At 41.5% G+C, this 20,806-nt stretch overlaps 1 protein-coding gene and 1 long non-coding RNA gene across 7 annotated transcripts in view; one reads left to right on the forward strand and one right to left on the reverse strand.

The window, feature by feature from the left end:
* The window catches only part of LOC109028325 (uncharacterized), a 47,869-nt gene extending 29,509 nt beyond the window's left edge, over window positions 1-18,360 (forward strand). The window contains exons 3-7 of the long non-coding RNA XR_008668388.2: window positions 11,917-11,995; window positions 12,120-12,308; window positions 12,717-12,867; window positions 17,171-17,277; window positions 18,274-18,360. This is a non-coding gene — a long non-coding RNA (uncharacterized lncRNA). The remainder of the gene's footprint in view (window positions 1-11,916; window positions 11,996-12,119; window positions 12,309-12,716; window positions 12,868-17,170; window positions 17,278-18,273) is intronic.
* ASTN2 (astrotactin 2) overlaps window positions 1-20,806 on the reverse strand; it is a 983,906-nt gene that overhangs the window by 108,412 nt on the left and 854,688 nt on the right. The window lies entirely within an intron of this gene.

A 20,806-nucleotide genomic window follows, 5' to 3' on the forward strand; every position in this document is an offset into this window, starting at 1 on the left:
TTCGTCAGGGATATTGGTCTAAAATTCTCTTTTTTTGTTGTGTCTCTGCCAGGCTTTGGTATCAGGATGATGCTGGCCTCATAAAATTAGTTAGGGAGGAGTCCCTCTTTTCCTACTGATTAGAATAGTTTCAGAAGGAATGGTACAAGCTCCTCCTTGTACCTCTGGTAGAATTTGGCTGTGAATCCATCTGGTCCTGGAATTTTTTTGGTTGGTAGGCTATAAATTATTGCCTCAATTTCAGAGCCTATTATTGGTCTATTCAGGGATTCAACTTCTTCCTGGTTTAGTCTTGGGAGGGTGTATGTGTCCAGGAATTTATCCATTTCTTCTAGATTTTCTAGCTTATCTGTGTAGAGTTGTTTCTAGTATTCTCTGATGGTAGTTTGTATTTCTGTGGGATCAGTGGTGATATTCCCTTTATCATTTTTTATTGTGTCTATTAGATTCTTCTCTCTTTTCTTCTTTATGAGTCTTGCTAGTGGTCTATCAATTTTGTTGATCTTTTCAAAAAACAAGCTCCTGGATTCATTGATTTTTTGAAGGGTTTCTTGTGTCTCTATTTCCTTCAGTTCTGCTCTGTTCTTAGTTATTTCTTGCCTTCTGCTAGCTTTTGAATGTGTTTGCTCTTGCTTCTCTAGTTCTTTTAATTATGATGTTAGGGTGTCAATTTTAGATCTTTCCTGCTTTCCTTGTGGGCATGTAGTGCTATAAATCTCCCTCACACACGGCTTTAAATGTGTCCCAGAGATTCTTGTATATTATGACTTTGTTCTCTTTGATTTCAAAGAACATCTTTATTTCTGCCTTCATTTCATTATGTACCCCGTAGTCATTCAGGAACAGGTTGTTCAGTTTCCAGGTAGTTGAGTGGTTTTGAGTGAGTTTCCCAATCCTGAGGTCTAGTTTGATTGCACTGTGTTCTGAGAGACAGTTTGTTTTAATTCCTGTTCTTTTACATTTGCTGAGGAGTGCTTTACTTCCAACTATGTGGTCAATTTTGGAATAAGTGCGATGTGGTGCTGAGAAGAATGTATATTCTGTTGATTTGGGGTGGATAGTTCTGTAGATGTCTATTAGGTCCACTTGGTGCAGAACTGAGTTTAATTCCTGGAAACCCTTGTTAACTTTCTGTCTCATTTATTTGTCTAATGTTGACAGTGGGGTGTTAAAGTCTCCCATTTTTATTGTGTGGGAGTCTAACTCTCTTTGTAGGTCTCTAAGGACTTGCTTTATGAATCTGGGTGCTCCTGTATTGGGTGCATGTATATTTAGGATAGTTAGCTCTTCTTGTCGAATTGATCCCTTTACCATTATGTAATGGCCTTCTTTGTCTCTTTTGATCTTTGCTGGTTTAAAGTCTGTTTTATCAGAGTCTAGGATTGCAACCCCTGCCTTTTTTTATTTTCCTTTTGCTTGGTAGATCTTCCTCCATCCCTTTATTTTGAGCCTATGTGTGTCTCTGCACGTGAAATGGATATCCTGAATACAGCACACTGATGGGTCTTGACTCTTTATCCAATTTGCCAGTCTGTGTCTTTTAATTGGAGCATTTAGCCCATTTACATTTAAGGTTAATATTATGTGTGAATTTGATCCTGTCATTATGATGTTAGCTGGTTATTTTGTTCATTAGTTGATGCAGTTTCCTCCTAGCATCGATGGTCTTTGCAATTTGGCGTGTTTTTGCTGGTACCGGTTGTTCCTTTCCATGTTTAGTTCTTCCTTCAGGAGCTCTTGTAGGGCAGGCCTGGTGATGACAAAATCTCTTAGCATTTGCTTGTCTATAAAGGAGTTTATCTCTCCTTCATTTATGAAGCTTAGTTTGGCTGGATATGAAATTCTGGGTGGAAAATTCTTTTATTTAAGAATGTTGAATATTGGCCCCCACTCTCTTCTGGCTTGTAGAGTTTCTGCTGAGAGATCTGCTGTTAGTCTGATGGGCTTCCCTTTGTGGGTAACCCAACCTTTCTCTCTGGCTGCCCTTAACATTTTTTCCTTCATTTCAACTTTGGTGAATCTGACAATTATGTGTCTTGGAGTTGTTCTTCTTGAGGATTATCTTTGTGGCTTTCTCTGTATTTCCTGAATTTGAATGTTGGCCTGCCTTGCTAGGTTGGAGAAGTTCTCCTGGATAACATCCTGCAGAGTGTTTTCCAACTTGGTTCCATTCTCCCCATCACTTTCAGGTACACCAATCAGATGTAGGTTTGGTCTGTTCACATAGTCCCATAATTCTTGGAGGCTTTGTTTGTTTCTTTTTATTCTTTTTTCTCTAAACTTCTCTTCTTGCTTCATTTCAGTCATTTGATCTTCAATCACTGATACCCTTTCTTCCAGCTGATCAAATCGGCTACTGAAGCTTGTGCATTTGTCACGTAGTTCTCGTGCCATGGTTTTCAGCTCCATCAGGTCATTTAAGGACTTCTCTGCATTGGTTATTCTAGTTAGCCATTCTTCTAATCTTTTTTCAAGGTTTTTATCTTCTTTGCGATGGGTTCGAACTTCCTCCTTTAGCTCGGAGAAGTTTGGTCTTCTGAAGCCTTTTTCTCTCAACTCCTCAAAGTCTTTCTCTGTCCAGCTTTGTTCCGTTGCTGGTGAGGAGCTGCGTTCCTTTGGAGGTGGAGAGGTGCTCTGATTTTTAGAATTTTCAGCTTTTCTGCTCTGTTTTTTCCCCATCTTTGTGGTTTTATCTACCTTTGGTCTTTGATGATGGTGACGTACAGATGGGGTTTTGTTAGTTTTCCTTCTAACAGTCAGGACCCTCAGCTGCAGGTCTGTTGGAGTTTGCTGGAGGTCCACTCCAGACCCTGTTTGCCTGGGTATCAGCAGCGGAGGCTGCAGAACATCGAATACTGCTGAACAGCAAATGTTGCTGCCTGATCGTTCCTCTGGAATTTTCGTCTCAGAGGGTTACCCAGCTGTGTGAGGTGTCAGTCTGCCCCTACTAGGGGGTGCCTCCCAGTTAGGCTACTCAGGGGTCAGGGACCCACTTGAGGAGGCAGTCTGTCTCAGATCTCAAACTCCATGCTGGGAGAACCACTACTATCTTCAAAGCTGTCAGACAGGGACATTTAAGTCTGCAGAGGTTTCTGCTGCCTTTTGTTAGGCTATGCCCTGCCCCCAGAGGTGGAGTCTACAGAGGCAGGCAGGCCTCCTTGAGCTGTGGTGGGCTCCACCCCTTTTGAGCTTCCTGGCCACTTTGTTTATCTACTCAAGCCTCAGCAATGGTGGGCGCCCCTCCCCCAGCCTTGCTGCTGCCTTGCAGTTCGATCTCAGACTGCTGTGCTAGCAATGAGTGAGGCTCCATGGGCATGGCACCCTCCGAGCCATGTGCGGGATATAATCTCCTGGTGTGCCGTTTGCTCAGTTGGAAATGCAGAAATTACCCATCTTCTGTGTCGCTCACACTGGGAGCTGTAGACTGGAGCTGTTCCTATTTGGCCATCTTGGAACCCAAATTTCTATAATTTTTTTCTTTTACTTGGCCTTGTTGTTCTCCAAAATTTATTCATGTTTACATAATGGTGGTACAAACAGAAATGCAACTTTGGTTTCACAGTTTACATTGATAACTTCACATTCATTTGACAGTTTATTTCTGACAATTACAGATTTTACGTCCTTCTTGAACCTATGGACATTATATGAGACACAGTGATATGTGTAATGATGTGTAATGTATACATGTGGTAGGAACCCTGGGAACTGTAAACATACACTGAAGCCCTGGAAGGTGAATAATTAAAATTTGGTGAAAGCTAACTGCCCTTGAGATTTTAAAGCCAGAAAACCTAAGAGTATCTCTTAGAGAAAATTTTATGTATGATCCAGGATTTGGAAAGACCATTCACTGCAAATTGGTAAAATCAGAGAACTCCACTGACTATCATAGAATCAGAAGAGCTGAGGCAGATGCCATATGGGAACAGGATACTAACATAGAATCAAAAAATCAAATTTCTAGAGATAGGTACTAAGAGTAATGGTAGTGATTCAAACCAGAGAGTAAGATCTGAGCCACGACAGCAGGGATTAGGAGAGTACCATTTGTAAATACAAGGCACTCTAGTGTGTTCTTTTACATAGTTATCACAACAAACCTTCCAGGATACTCCAGTTTTACAGAGAATGGGATGGAGGCTCAGAGAGGCTTAATAATTTGCCTAAGGTCATACTGCTTATCAGTGTCCATATCAAAATTTGAAACAAGATCTGCATGAATCCAAATTAAGTGTTGAACCCACTATACAACAATGCCTCCTAGTTGATGCTTTGGCTGCCTGTAGCTCATCTGATAGGAATGAATTAGAGCTATGGTCCCCATTCCTGGATCAGAAATAAAGGAAAGAAGAAAGGGAGGGAGGAAGGGATGGAGGAAGGGAAAGAGGGAAGAAGGGAGTGAGAGGGAGAAAAAGAAAGAATGAAAAAGAAAGAAAAGAAGAAAGGAGCAAACGGAGGAATGAAGGAAGGGAATGAGGAAGAAAGGCAGGGAGGAAGCGAGGAAGGAAAGAAGGAAGGAAACAAGGAAGGAAAAGAAAGAAATTTGGGGTTCTACACTAGCACTACTGAAAATAAATCTTCAGGGATGTGTGACCCATGACTTTGTATTTTAAAAACTTTCTTCAGGTGATTCTCATACCCAAGGGCTGAGAATCACAGAGCTGAAGGGGACTCTTGCTCTAGTTGTGGTGTTCGACTTGTGAATTCTAAATTCACTCAAGTTTTAAGGTTTTGTGTCCTAAGTCTCTTGCCTGTTGGATCTCAGAGTGAAAATTCTTCATGTTGATCTAAGGAAAAGTACTTAAAATTATATTCCATGCTTTGTTAATTCTAAAATGCACAATTTTTGCCTTTGAATATGTCTGAAATTGAGATGCATCCTACAAGTGATGATGCCATACAGTTTCCATCAACCAGGCAGCAAATATCATCACCTGTGCTTATGTGAATCTGGCTGTCATTCCTGGTGGTCCACCTGGATAAGTACAATCCTTAACATTTCAGGCCACAAACTCCTTAAGAATTAATTTTGGAAAGAAAATGGATCCTGACAGTTGTCTAACAAACTTCATTGACAAGAACTAGTAAGATAAAGAAAGCAGCATCATTCATTAAAACTTGAAAGAAAATACCAGAAATAATAATGGAGTCTTCTTTTAAGAAAAACAGCAATAAAAATGAACAACATACTGGTACATGCTACAACATGGATGAACCTTGAGAACTAAGTGAAGAAGCAAGTCACGGAAAAAAGCAGACATGGCATGATTCCATTTATATGAAATGTTCAGAGTAGGCAAATCAACAAAGACAGAAGGTAGGTTAGTGGTTGCATAGGGTTGAGGAAATAAGGGGAAAGTAAGGAGTGACTGCTAATGGGTATACGGTTTATTTTGGGGTGTTGAAAATGTCCTAAAATTGACCGTGGTGATAATTGCACAACTCTGTCAATGTGCTATCAAATTGTAAACTTTAAATGGGTGAAGTTGTATGGTATATAAATTATATTGCAATGAAGCTATTAAAAAATCTATGAGGGAGGAGAAAAAAAAGAAATGTAACATTACTAACTGGCTGGCTGGCAGAGAGGACAATAGTATATGGAAAAAAAATTTAAAGACTGAGTCAAAAAGTGGTTTAGAAAAGGCAGACACTGAATGCAAAGTTTTATGAACATTTGAACACTTATTTTGCTTTATAGCACAAGAATGATGCACAGTAGTCCCCACTTTCCATGGAGGATATGTTTCAAGACCCCAGTGGACGTCTGAAACCACAAATGGTACCAACCCTATATATACTATGGTTTTCAATCTAATAACCTGGATGGCTACTGAGTGACTAATGGGTGTATACGCTGGACAAAGGAATGCTTCACGCCATGGGTGGGATGGTGCAAGATTTCATCACACTGCTCAGAATGGCGTGGATTTACAACTTATGAATTGTTTACTTCTGGAATTTTCCATTTAATATATTTGGACTTTAGCTGATTACAGGTGACTGAAACTGCAGAAGACAAAACCATGGATAAGTGGAGACTACTGTATTATAAAAATATAATCAGAATAAATGAGCTCTTTCAATGAGCTCCAAAAATATAATTGATAAGAAACCATTGGGTTATAGTTCAGTTGGCATCATTTTCTTTGCTTTATAAATGGCACATAAAATAAAGTGTCTCTTAAAATGAATGGCATCTTGATGTGATAAAATATAGTATGTGACTCAGCTACATGAGACTGCTTTTCCAGCCAATGGCTAGCTGTAAAATACTGGCTGTATTCTTTACCTTCTCCATTCCTAAGATTTCATGTCTCTATATTGGGTCTATTTCTATGGATCCTCTTGGCTCTGAGATATTCTAGTTCTAATTCAAATTTTTATTCATGTCTGGTGGGAAATTTACCATTTATTATTAGATCCTGTATCAGATCACAGGCTTAAAAAATAAGGAAAAGAGAAAAAAAATCATACCCATCTAAATTTATCTTTTACTGAAAGAAACATGCAAGAAGAAAGAGGTAAAATGATTTCTTGCAGTTTTCCCTCTAATTATATGTAGAATTTCACTTCTTAATCCTCTCTGAATCTCAGATCCCCAGAGACGTGAAGATGCATGGAATAACACGTGAAGAGGGGAAACTCCGGGCCTGTGGTCAAAATGTGTTCACCACGGCAGACAACTGCTTGGGTGACAGCTTTGGCCTCTGGATGAATTCTCCTTGGCGAGCAATCGTCCCACCTGTAGGTGCTTTCATGATCGTCTGTGTGCAGGGCACCAAGCAGGCCATCTAAAGCCACTAATCTCAAAGAGAGCTTACCCAGGGACAGGACTTTCCAAAAGGAAAGGAGCACAATAGAAGAGAATGGCTGCTGCTAAGTTCCATCCAACAAGTGAATTTAGTGGATTTTAAAATTCCTTTTTAGTTGCTGGTCTTCATAAGAGATTATTTTTGTCTAAAATGCAAGCACCCATTTTTATCTTGCAGTCTCCAAAATAACTGAGAAATTGGAAATGCCTAAATGTCCAGCACTAAATAAATGATTAATAATATTTGAGATACCCATATTATGAAACAGTATATGAACATGAAAATTTTTACAAAAGTTTTTCCCCTAGTTTTGAAACTAGGGGAAAAAGTTTGAATGCCACATCTAATGAAAAAAAAAGCAGAAAAAAAATACATGACATTCTCCACTATATAAGGAATGGACATTGAGGAAAGAAATATGCCAAAATTATGATAATATTAGGCTGGTATAGTTGTAACTTACTCATGTTTCTGCATTCCCATTCTATAATAAATGTGTCATACTCTTTTCTATCATAAAATTAATTTTACACAATTTTAAACATTTTTCTTATAACAGAAAATAAAATGTGATCATAGTAGGAAATTTAGGCGGGAAAGAGAAAATATAAATCTGCCAGATCTAACACAAAGAAAATAACTGATAATATAACATTTTGGTATATACTCTTATAGTCATTTTTGCTTGAACAGATGGACAATACAGAGAGTGAGAAAGGGTCTATAATCTTATGAGCCACTGCAAGTTCTACCCAACCTATAATGAGAGCAGGCCCCAACACATGGAACACTGGGCCCTTGTAGCCATGGTTTTCCTGGTTAACTCTATTGCTTTAATCATAGTTAATTGGACTGAGAGTAAAAACTTAACCCAAGGTGATCCACTCACATTTATTCCCTAGGAATTATAGCTGATAGTACTAAGGTACCAGGAAGATAGGCAGTGGATGAAACACTGCACCAGATTGGGGCAGTGACTCTAACCATGGGCAGATGGGAGCAGAGACAGAACAAGGCAAGAGCTGATGGGCCCTCCAAAGATTGAGAGAATAGCACATGTGGTTTCTAATAACTTCTCAGATTCTGTGTCTTCTTGATTTATAAGATTTCCCCTTCAGCTCTCAATAAAGACATCCACATCCCTAAAACCAGAAGTGCTTTAAGAAAATTATATACCATTTTAAATTAAATTTTTAAATTTTAAGATAATTGTAGATTCATATGCAGTTATAAGAAATAATAGAGAGAGACCTTGTGTACTCTTTACCCAGTTTTCTCCTGTGGTAACATCTTGCAAACCTATAATTCAATATCACAGCCAGGATACTGGTATCGACACAGTCAAGAAACAGAACATTTTCATTACCACAATTATTTCTCATGATTTTTTTTATAGTCACACTACTTTCCTCTTGCTCCTGCTCCACATACTATTTTGTAAAATGTTTTCTGCAATAGTAATATTTAAATGACTGTCTTTTATTTCCTTTTTATTAAACATTATTTAACTGAACCCTAATAAACACCCTTACATGTAAATCTTTTATAAATAACTTTTCTTAGAATAAGCAAATTCTCTTGATACATATTGCTAATTTGCCTTCAAGAAAGTTTGACAAATTTACATTAGCACCAACAAAATATTTTTAATGAAATAAAAAGGTAACATAAACTTTTAGTGGTTTATAAGACCTTCTGAGATCCATCACCTACAAGGGTGCCTAATAAATTCTGCCACTTCACTTGAGCAAGTTGTTTTAAAACCAGATCAGTTCAAGTTAATATGTTTATTACTTTTGGTCAAAGATCATTGCAAGGGTATTAGAAAAAAAGATAAATTCAATGTTAACTTTAAAAACAACTTAGAAAAACCTGAACAAAGCCAAGTTATATATATTCTGGGAAAAAATAGATTACATTTTGGAGTTACAAAAGAGAATCATCAGTCCCATCCATCAAAATGTTGTTTTAAGACTATTATTTTTGGCTGGGTGTGGTGGCTCATACCTGTAATCCCAGCACTTCTGGAGGCTGAAGTGGGCGGATCACCTGAGCTCAGGAGTTCAAGATCAGCCTGGGCAACATGGAGAAGCCCTTCCAAAAATACAAAAAGTAGCTGAGCATGGTGGCAGGTGCCTGTAATCCTCCCAGCTACTTGAGGGGCTGAGGCAGGAGGATTGCTTCAGCCTGGGAGGCAGAGATTGCAGTGAGCTGAGATTGTGCCACTGCACTCCAGCCTGGGTGACAGAGCAAAACTCTATCTCAAAAAAACAAAACAAAACAAAAGACTATTATTTTTGGTATAAGCTTGATGTTCACCTTTGGAATCATCCAGCTGAAAAAAAAAATCATATAGTATCTTGTTGGACAGAAATATTTTTGGAACTCTTTTAAATTGATTATTACCTCTACTAGATAAGCACCCTAAAGACCATCTGGCACATTTTTTGGTTGGTTGTTTGTTTTTGCATGCATAGAAAAAATTTAAAGAAAATGAAGAGAGTTCTTCATAATCACAGGTATAGAGATTATAGCATAAGGGCAGTCTGATTGCTTGAGCTCAGGAGTTTGAGACCAGCCTGGGCAACATAACAAAACCCTATCTGTATGAAAACTACAAAAAAAAAAAAAATTAGCTGGGCATGGTGGCGTGTGACTGCAGTCCCAGCTATTCTGAAGGCTGAGGTGGGAGGATCACCTAAGCCTAGGGAGGCTGAGGCTGCAATGATCCATCATTTTACCACTGCACTCCAGCCTGGGCAACAGAGTGACATCCTGTCTCAAAAAAAAAAAAAAAAAAATTGTCAGTCTAATACACACTGTTGTTGATCATGGTATACAGTAGTTTTGCAACAGATTGCCATAAAAAAAGTTTAACATTCATTAAAAAACAGGAGTTCCACAAGGTAAAATAAGTCACTGCTGTACCATATCCTGTGTTGTTCAGTTGAACCAGTGATCCCTTTCAAATTATAATCCCTTAAGATAATAGTCTTTATTTTCCTTATCCCTCTCTCCAGTGGCCTCTTTTGAAAAGTCGTCCTCATCCACAGATGGTCAATATTATGATGGAATTTTGTTTTCCTCTCATGTGAATTTGGAGCTGATAGATGCTTCTCAGCTCCTTGCTGGGACCTCACTGACAAACCCGCTGGCCCCAGAACTATTTGTGACATCAGGATGACGCTTGTGAGGTTCCTGTTGGTATCTTCTGCTGAGCTACAGGGCCCAGTGGACAAACACTGATGAGAACGTGAAGTTCAGAATTCGTTACTGACCCTCACAAAGCCTATGTGACCGGGAGTAGATGACTAAACCCTTCACTGTCTTTTCTCCTATTAGAACATAACATTGTCTAGTTCTAACACAAAGAACAGAAAATGAGTTAGCAATGTCCAAATTCCCTGCAGAAACACTTGGGAATCGACTGCCAAAACGACCTTCTCTGCAAATTCAGGGGTTACACTCAAAACTCTCCAAGGGCACTTAGTGGCTGACATACTAGTATTCTATGATGAATCAGCCCTGAAATTTGCACTGAGACAGTCATACTAAGGAATACGCAGTGTCTGGGGAGAAATGAGGTATTTGGATGAAAAATGGAGTGTCCCCAGATATTTGGGGGAGGAGACAGGAGCAACCCAGAAACCCTCCATGTCTAATCAAGTGACTCATCTTGTGACAGCAGTCCCCATCCTCCATTCCACCTCACCAAAAAAAGATGTTTTGCATCGAAAATCACCATTCACAAAGAACACAAGGTGCCTTAGACATGATAGTAGTAGGTCTTTCCCTGAAATGCTCCACCTTTGCTCCTGTAAAATTTTTAGCAGTTATTTGCTATGTTTCCCCATGCCAGAAAAAGAGGAAAGGATGATTTGGGTTCTTCTATTTATGTAGATGTCACGTGCTTTTGACAGTTCCATCACATTTCTGACAGTTACATATTTTTATTCATGAGTTATTTGATGGATTGGTTCTTTGGGGGCATTAGAAGTTTACACTGGAACAAAGTTAAGGACATACAGACCTCACACTTTTGACACCAAAGGTCACACTTTGGATTAGGCGCTAGGGGCCAGGCCTCTAGACCACAGGAGCAAACACAACAGCAGTTTTTCAGAAGCCAAATCGGTGGGAAACAAGGCAAAGAAGATGAAGCTGAGAGAGATTTTTGTGGCTGTTTTAAGGACATAAAAAGTCATGAAGCATAAAAAGGCCTCATAGGGATTCCCCCTTATTCCCAGCTGCAGAAACATTCTGCCTAGCTCATTTTGGAATCTGAGCCAGAAGACCCTTGGTGAGAGTGCCAATGGCCTGCTCCTGGCCCAGCTACCTGCTCCCCTGTATGCCTTAGAAAACATGGACAGGCCCGGCTCCTCCTCAGCCTTGGGACAGTTCCTTCCAGCTTCCCAGCCAGCTTCCCAGCGATGTTCTTGGACTGCACCAGCAACTGCTGGCCTAGAGTCAGTCCAAGTGCCCAGATGTGCCAATGCAGAGCCAGGGATGCCAGACTTGGCATGGGGGGCCGCCTGCCTGGGGCCATTGGCTTGCCTCAAGAAAATAGAGTTTGAGAGGGCCTGGAGTTTCAGCCCCTAGATGGGGCTGGGTGCCAGTGGTTTTCTGTAATTACACATGGTCCTAAAATGTGTTGTTCTCAAAATTGGAAAATGAACTGTGGATTGGAGTCTCCACATGTACCCACCATTCTATACAAAATGCTTCATTTGGGAATATTCAATTCTTTTTCATTTCCTTAAAGCAGTCATTTTTCAAACATTTTCAAAGCAGTAGAATCCACCTTTCCAAGAAACCTTACGCATATATCCCACAGGGAAACCGACGAGATTGGGGCTTACACACCCTACCCCATTAAGCAATTTCATTGTATAGCTTGTCATCCCCTGAGGTCTAACCACAGTTTCCTTAAGCTTGCAGAAAAACTTATTTGAAAGCAATAGTTTAAGAAGTTTTAGAAACAAATCCATTCTTTCTTAAAATCCAATGTTTTCATGACCAATTTTTAGCAGAAAAAAATAAGAAAATTCATATTTTTTTCAGTGTCAAAATTCATTCAACAAACATTTTCTGAATATAGGGTACAAGCCAGGCACTGAGCTGGGCATTGAGGATGAAGAGATGAAACACAATTCTAGCATCTAAATAGACCTTTGTTGGTGAGTGGCCTTGGGAAAGTCATTTGCATCTCTCTGAGTCCCTGTGAAATCATGAAGGAAAAAAGTGCTAACAATGTGAGAACTGATGATTATTGTCATATGGACTCTTCATTTTACACTAAAGGAAGTTGAGTTCCAGAGTGGGATATCAGACTCAAGGCCCAGACTTCACTTCTGGTCTCCTGACTTCCAAGTGAACAGTGTTGCAGCTTCCCTGACTGCAGTTATAGGAGAAGACAGGGAGGAGATAAAGATGAGAGTGCCTCGGGAAGAGCAGGGATGGAGGAGACAACCTGAGTCTTCTGATCCAAAGGTAAAAACTGAAGATACTGAGTCTTAGATGATGGGGCAAAAGGACTGCAGAAGTTGGGTATTCAGAGCCTCATAGAAATGACACGAAAATCCAATATACCAGTTCGGTATACAATGAGTTCCCATTACAGATGACATTCCTTATGGTTTTCACAGCATTTACACTGCCAGTATCATATTTAACCCTCCCAGCAAGCATCTAGATAGGGTAGGAGGGACACTGTCCCCATTTCAGAAATGGAGAAACTGAGTCTCAGAGATGTAAGCTGACTTGCCCAATGTTGAACAACTGATAAGTAGCAGAGCCTGGATACCTTAGTGAGTCAGGGGCTATGAGTTCTACCCTTTCTGTTCCAGTTGAGTAATGTATTGAGTTAAGAGATAGGCATGGGTCTGAATTCTGTCCTAGGAGTGTGAAGATGGAGTGACATTGACAGAACTGCAGAAGAAAGGGACTTGGCATTTATGGAGCATACACCTGTACCATCATATCAAAATGCAACACAGCTATTGCCTCTTGGAACATTATAATAGAATGGGGAAATCAAGTATATAAAGAGGTAAATAGCATCTAAGGTCATGATTCCTATACCAGAGATATGCACAGGAGCTTGTTTAATGGTTATAGCAACCAGGTAACAGACTTTTTACTAAATTTCCAACTCTCTGATGAGAAAACTGCGACTCTGAGAGCCCAAGTAACCAGCTCCCAGGTCATGCAATCAATACATTGAGGGAGCAGGCGTTGAACTCTTGTCACTGACTCCAAAGCCCTCTTTGTACTTTACCCAGCTGCCTGCAGCTTCTATGAGAGTGTCTGCAGGCATGCCGGCTGGAGGGGGTAGGAATAATATTATTTCATTTATGTTTTATTTATGTGGTGGTGTGATATTTATCTAGCAGCTTTCATCTGGGAGATGTGAAGTGTTTTATAAACAGGTTCTTATTTTTTTCTCCCTCCCCTTCCACTCCTCCACCTGAGTACTTAAGAACCAAAGAGGTTTCCAGAGAAGACCAAGGTCACAAGGGTGGACAGGTGTATATGGGATGGTGGTTCCCCATGTGTGGATGCAGCTGTGTTTGGTGATAACAGCAATAATCTCTTACATTTGTATATCCCTCTGTTGTTTACTAACCTGTTTCGTGTCCAACTTTTATTTGATACCCACACCAGTCATGTGAAATTGGCAGGACAAGCATCAATTTACAGAGGAGGAAACTGAGGTCCAGAGAGATCAATTAAACTGTCTAAAGTCACATGACCTGACATAAAAGTAGTGGAGAGTCAAACTCAGGTCTGCTGATTCATACAAAAACAGTGTTGTGTAATGGCTAAGAGGCTGAACTTTGGAATCAGGCTGAATTGAGTTTGATTCTGATCTCCTCTGTGCCTTCAGGGCTATGTACCTGAGGTGGTGGACTTCATCTTTCCAATCCTACTTCCTTATCTGTGGAGTGGGCAAACCAATCATTTTTACCCTAGAGAGCTGTGAAGAACCTGTATCAGTTATACAGAAAGTTAAAGAACTTATCGCAGTGCCTGGTAGGTGGAGATCTCTCAATAAACAGCAGCTATAACTAAGATCCCAACCAAGGTCTCTTTCCACTATAACCAGTGTCTGAGAGGAGGGCTTGGAGCTCACATACACCTGAGAGGGTCTATTTGCAGGCAGGTCAAGGCGCCCGGTTTACCTGAGCTGCCCCTCAAGCTGAGGTTCTGTGTCCCATTCCCTCCCCTCCAGGCATCAGCCTCTGTGTGGGGTGCATTCTCAGGCAGGCTGTCTGAGGCAGCAGCTGCGGGAGGCATACACTCCCAACTCACCCCCACACACCCTGCCCACCTGTCTCCACTCCTTGCCTCTGGCAGCCCCACTTTGCCTAGGAGAAAAGCAGCAAACCTGCGTCCTCAGGTGCTCTCCTCTTAGCTCTCCCACCCCAGGATGCAGCCAAAGAAAACCAAAGCACTCTGTTTGTTTTCTAAGCCGGAGCCAGGAGCGATTCCCGTAAGGCACTGCCTGGCTTAATGGGGCTGTGTCTGGGCCTTGCCTCTAAGCCAGGCTCTGGCAGTCAGGAGGCTGCCCTCCTGCCTGGCTCCATCAGAGGCCGTGGCATTTGCTTAAGGTGATTCAAAGTCGAGGCCAAGGGGACAGAGATGGCAGGAGGCTTGGTTCTGGTTCTGTCTGTACTGACTCACAGCATGACTCTGGACATGACCCTGACCAGCTCCAGACCTCAGTGCCTCTATCTCTCTACCTTTACTAAACGGCAGCTGCTTCTATGTCAGTAATTCTTTACCCTGGCTGCATATGAGAATGACCTGGGTGAGGGTTTTTTTGTTGTTGTTGTTTTGATTTTTTGAGACTGAGTTTCACTCTTGTTGCCCAGGCTGGAGTGCCATGGCGTGATCTCAGCTCATTGCAACCTCTGCGTCCTGGGTTCAAGTGATTCTCCTGTCTCAGCCTCCTGAGTATCTGGGATTACAGGTGCCCGCCACTACGCTCGGCTAATTTTTGGTACTTTTAGTAGATACGGGGTTTCACCATGTTGGCCAGGTTGGTCTCGAACTCCTGACCTCAGGTGATGCGCCCGCCTCAGCCTCCCAAAGTGCTGGGATTATAGGTGTTAGCCACTGTGCCCGGCCTGGGGGAGGTTTTAAAAATGAACACCTGTGCCCCATCCCCATAAATTACCATTGAACTGGCTTGGTATAGGGGTCTGGGCAGCAGTACTTTTCAGAAGCTCAATAGGTGATTCCTGTAGGCAACCAGGGTCTAGATCCATGACCCTAAATAAATGCTGAGATCCCTGTAAGCTTTTGCATTTAAGGATTCTATCAAAGAGATAAAGGAGTAAGAAACAGAGACTTCTAGAAGGAGAAATTCTGATGGGTTTTGGTCTTTAAAGTATCATCAAATTAAGTTGTCTCATTGGACAGATGGGAAAATTGGGGCCCCAAACTAAGGGATGAGTTTAAAACCACATAATGAGTGGCTGATGGCCTGGTCTAGAACCTGTGTCATCTGAAGCAAACTACAAAAATGTCAGTAATAAAAAGATCAGAGGAGGAGGAGGAGGAAGCTGAAAATAAAGAAAGAAGGAAATGCAAAAAAGGGCAAATAAAAAATGGAAAAAAAAAACAGAAGGAAGTAAAAGAAAGGAATGGGAGGTCAGGGAAGAGAAAGGGGTAAAATGTAGAGGGAGAAAAAGAAATAAAAGCCACAACTGAGGCACGAGCAACTCAGATAGTACCCTGTGAGTCAGGGCAGCTCTGAGCCACACTTGGCTGTACAGTTCGTATTCCGCAATTGCAACCTGGGCAAGAGCTCTGATCCCAGCTGGGGCCCCAGGCCCAGGGCTGGAGCCTGCGTGGGGGCGGTCTGACTCACAGCTGCTACTTCCTCACCCTGTTTCCAGCCTCTTGCTCAATCCAGGCAGGAGGCAGGATAGATGCTCTTTTGCAAGGTGATCCCAGCCCAGAGGGCCCTGCAACCTTTATGAAACGATTCTGGTTAGGTGTAGGAAACAAATGGGGCAGCAGACCCTGTACTCCCAACATGCTGAACAGCAAGATGACTCCCAAAGCGGCCAGCCCTTTCCTGCCTCCAGGCCTTTGTTTGATGCCCATTTCCACTGGAGTGCCCTTCCCCACAGATACCCTGCCTCACATGGCATCTGAGGCCTCCCAAGTCTGGCCTTGTAATATCTCTCTACTCATGGTTCCCCTCCATGCTTTCTACACTACCCATAAAACCATTTATTAAAAGTAATTAAAAGTAATGGCAAAAACCACAATTACCAACCTTAAGACATTTCCTACTCCTCACCTTTGCTTATGATGTGCTCACTCTCCTATGCAATGGAACCCACAGGCATCTTTCAAATCCCACAAACACACAAAAATCCCACATGAAATGTCCCTGCTTTAATTCCATCTTTCCAAATGGCTTTCTCTTATCACTACAGTCAAAATCATTCTCTGTCTTCTACAACTCCACATCAAGTGTTCAGTCTGTCCCCTGTAATACTTAGCACTCTGAGTCTTTTATCTCAGACCACAAAATTGGAAGTTCTACGTGACCAGATTTACATCCATATAACGTCTCTGGGCATAAACTGTGAACTGTGACAGATCTGGGTTTCAATCTAGCTTCCACCACCTGCTATCTGTCTGCTTCGAAGCACAGTATCTTCATCTGCAATATAAACCTGTCAATTTTACCCTGTATTATAGTTTTAAGTATTACTAGCAATAATACAGGAGGAGTATCTGGAACATAGTGCCAGCTTTAAAAAACAGTTACTTTGCTGTTGTCCTGAGTCACCTATGGGATTCCCTATGGGATCCTGTGCTGGGTCTGGCCTGGAGTGGTCTTCAGAAAATGTAGCTTACATTACTCATCTGAAGCTCAGTTGCTCTCTGAAAACAGTGTGGGCAAGGTGGGGATTGGGAGAGGAGAAGGGAGAGAAAATAAGAATGCGTCCAACAGTGCTGCAATATAAGGATGTTGTTCTGCTCTTTTACTGGTGAAAGAAATGAAGGCTGGCAGATCTACAGCAACTTTAACACTCAAAAACTCATTCCCTCCTCCTAATATCCCTGAGAGATAGGCAGGAATTCCTGCCCCTGACAAATGCAGAAAGATCCAACCTGATGCAGGTGGGTTGGGACAAGGTAAAGTTAGGGCTTAAACTCTCCTGCCCTTTAGAGGCCTTGCTGTAAGACTCTGCTGCCTGCTAGGAGAGGAAGCAGTCTTGGCTCCCGTTATGAATAGATGTCAGCCTTTTGGCACAATGCAACCCAACTGTCAGCCTAAAGGAAGCCGCATGTACTCAGGGAAACCCTGTCTGCTCTGCCTTTCACAGAAAGCCAGGATGTGGAGCCAGGAGAGAAGGGGCATTCAAAGGGCCTGGGAGACCCTTGGTGAAAACAATCAGTTGGTTTCAACATCCCAGGGAGATTCTCAATCAGGGTGAGTCTCAAATATTAGTAGACATAAAAATCACCTGGGGAGAGTGTAAAAAAATAAAAATTCCCAGAAATTCTGGTTCAGTCATTTTGGGGCCAACCTAGTCATTTGCATTAATCAACATGCACTCCCTGATGATTCTGATATAAATGAATCACATGTTGCAAAACGCTTTAGCCTGTTCCCTAATCTAAATCTTATCTCTCTCTTCTCAGCCTGGTCTACCCCTCCTTCAGAATTACCTTTTACTGAGAACACTGAGAAAATCAGTGTGCATATCCCATTCCCTTTATTCTGCCATCACCCAAAATTTCTTCCTGTCCTGTTTCATCTGGGCCGTATAGACTAGGAGAGGGATGTTTGAGAGAGTAACAGCAACTTTCAACCTCTATAAAACCAGCTCCTGCCCTTCCTGACTCCTTGGGACTCAGTTCTATCAGTTACTGTATTTCCTTTCCTCTGGAATTGCTTCTCCAATCTTTCCCATTTGGGGGACTGGCCCCAACATTCACAGAGTCAGTGGTCTTGGTTAAACCCTCTGTGCCTATATCCGCTCTGCCCACTGTCTTTTCCTCCAGCACCCCCTACAACACAAACACACATCACTCATAACCCATGGATCCCACCTCTCAGTACCTCCATCCTCACTGCCATCATTCTAGTTTAGTCTTCATTTCTCCCAAAAACACTGTAGTTCAATAAGGCTAGAAAAGACAGTATGAGAGGGTAAGAAATCAAGCTGGAGAGTGTGGGAGCAGGACCTTTTAGTCTCAGATTCTCAGGAAATAGGAAGAACTGTGAAGAACTGTAGGGGAGGTACAGAAAAGGAAGATGCTATCTAGCCAAGTTTGTAGCTCTATCCATAATGATATGTCCAAAAGATTCTGAAGTAGCCTGCCACATATACATATACATACACATATACATATACATACACATATACATACACATATACATATGCATACACATATACATATACTTGAGTGCAATAATTTTCAGATAAAGCAAAGGCATCCATGAAGACTATGCTTCCTTCTTCTAGTAGCTCACAGAGACCAAAGTTGGCACACAGCACTCTCCTAACACCAAAGACTCTACAATTCCTTCTTCATGGGATGTGTGAAAGCACAGAGAGGTGAGTAAGGTGTTTTTTTAGTTAACTTCCTTCCCATGCCTCATATCTGTTACATAGAAAGGGCATATCACTGGGAAAATAATGTGTTTTGCTCATTTTATTTATTTTCTTTGAGAAAATTGGTGTCAGAGTTAAGGGGCATAAGTGTTTTTCACACTCTTTTATTTAAACATAGAACTATTTATTCCTAATAAAATCTCATGGGAAAACTCAACAGGTAAAGGTAAAACATTCTGCTAGTAGCAGGAACTTAGTAGGCTCAAGCTCTCATCCACTAGAATTTGCCTCTCTCAGTGATTCCTGGGGTGCCTCAAAGTATGCCTACAGTCTAATAACATCATTTTGAAAACTGCTGATCTAGTCCACACACATTATTTTGAAAGGAGAGAAGGGGAGACTTATCAGAGCTCATGTATCAAGTCACAGTGGAACTGGGATTTGAACCCTTGATTCCTGACTCTCCTCCCAGTACTCCACCAGCTAGATGACTCTGCTATGTGTTCTGGGGTGAAAAGCCCAACTCAGGAGTCAAAGCAAAAATAAAGATCCCAAGGCCTGGTGCCCTAAAACTTGGCATCACCAGGGATGAGGTTTGGGGCCAGACACTCTGATCCAAGCTGCATGGGCACAGTCAGTGGGCGTGCACAACCTCTGCAGGGCAGTCAAGGGCTTTTCTTGGGATTTTATGGCTTACAGTGGAAATCCATTAAATTATTAGTGTCATGAAGAGAATGGGAAAGGTTGCAGCGAGGTTGGCTAGCAGGACTGAAGGTGAAAAGACTCACTACAGAGAAAGTTCAGGCAGCAGCAGAGGATGAGGCCAGGTAAGACAGAGAATTGAAGGCTTCCCCTGGCTGCATATCTTAAAAGATGTCTGAGTTAGGCTTAGGCAAAACCTCCTCCTTAAGAGCAAGTTCCCCCTTCCTCCTCTTTCTTCTTCTTTTTTTAATGGTTTGCTGGTTTGAGGAAGATTCTGTGGACCTGCAGACGTGCCAGGGAAGAAGCCAGAAAGTCTACCTTTGACTCTAAAACAAGAATGGTCGATAATCACTCGGACCTCACTTCATTTTAGTTTCCAAATTAAAAATAATAAAAAGGTGCAACTTTAGATGTTTATGGCATTCACCTCTAAAGAGCCCTAGCGGAGGGAGGGAAGTCCAGAGAGTACTGGCCCAGTGGTCACTGCTTGTTTTCCTTAACTTTTCTCTTCTGAACTTCAATTTCCCTTCCTCTGTTATGTCACTGTTATCCTCGGCAGATATTTTCTGCACAGAAACGATGTCTCCAGGACAGTGTTAGGCTTTGCAATGGAACAGAAAACAAATGTGAGAAAAATGTTCCACTCTCAAAATGTTTATAAGCATGTAGCTCTGAGATGTAGCAGAAAGTGCACTGGCTTGGGGATCAGGAAGACTTGAGCCCAAGTCGAACTTTTACCTTCCTAGGCTGGTGTGATGGATAAATCACTTCAGCTGGGCCTCCACTTTTCCACGCATGAGGTAGGGACCACAGCACCTAACTAGCACACCTAGCCACATTGCCAGTACTCAACAAAGGTTATAGCCTCTTTTCCCTCTCTTAGACAGTCTGGGAAAGTCAAATTTGGGGTGAACCTGTCTTTTGACTTTCTGACCTTAGGCAAAAATTGAAGTTTTAGGAAACTGCTATGGAAGGACAAGATATCAGCCTCCAAAGGGTCTTCTATTAGCTATGGGTGGATGCATCTAAAGGTGTAAGTTGTTCAGTGAGCATTAAACGAATGAATGAATGAATGAATGTATGAATAAATGAATAAACGAACAAGCTACCCACAGTGAAAGTTCAACATGCCTGTGACTTATTTACTTTTTAGTTTTTATAATTTAGCACAGATTACCTAATCACTTTATCACTATAGTAGTTACATTAGTTCATTTAACTCTCATGTCCTTCTTATGTATGATGGAAAAATATGCAGTGGTAGATAGAATGCTGAATATGTATTATCTCTCTTAATGATACCACAGAGACAGAGTGTTGCTGTGAAAAATATGTATAATATTTTTCTCAAGAAAATCCTTACCTATGAGACTCTATACATGGAAGGTGAATTGTTTCCTTCAAAGAGGCAACTTGGTGGATGTTAAGAAGGCAGGGAGGATCCACTTTGGGATCTGGTGTCAAGAGTCTAGTCCTATCATTGTCACAGGTTTGCTGTGATCAGAAGCCGGTCCTTTCCATAGTAAAAATCATTCTATTGTCTTACATGGTATTTACGAAAGTGTGGAATACATCAGAATCAAATCATTTAATGCAAAGGAAGCCTCCCACACTTTCTAATTTTCTTATAGTGCTTCAAATTAAGTCATGAAGGATGGCTTGGTTTAGTGCTAATATGTCCTCGACACCTCTGTAACA

Source organism: Gorilla gorilla, chromosome 13 (assembly GCF_029281585.2).
Source record: "Gorilla gorilla gorilla isolate KB3781 chromosome 13, NHGRI_mGorGor1-v2.1_pri, whole genome shotgun sequence".
NCBI classification, from domain to species: domain Eukaryota; kingdom Metazoa; phylum Chordata; class Mammalia; order Primates; family Hominidae; genus Gorilla; species Gorilla gorilla.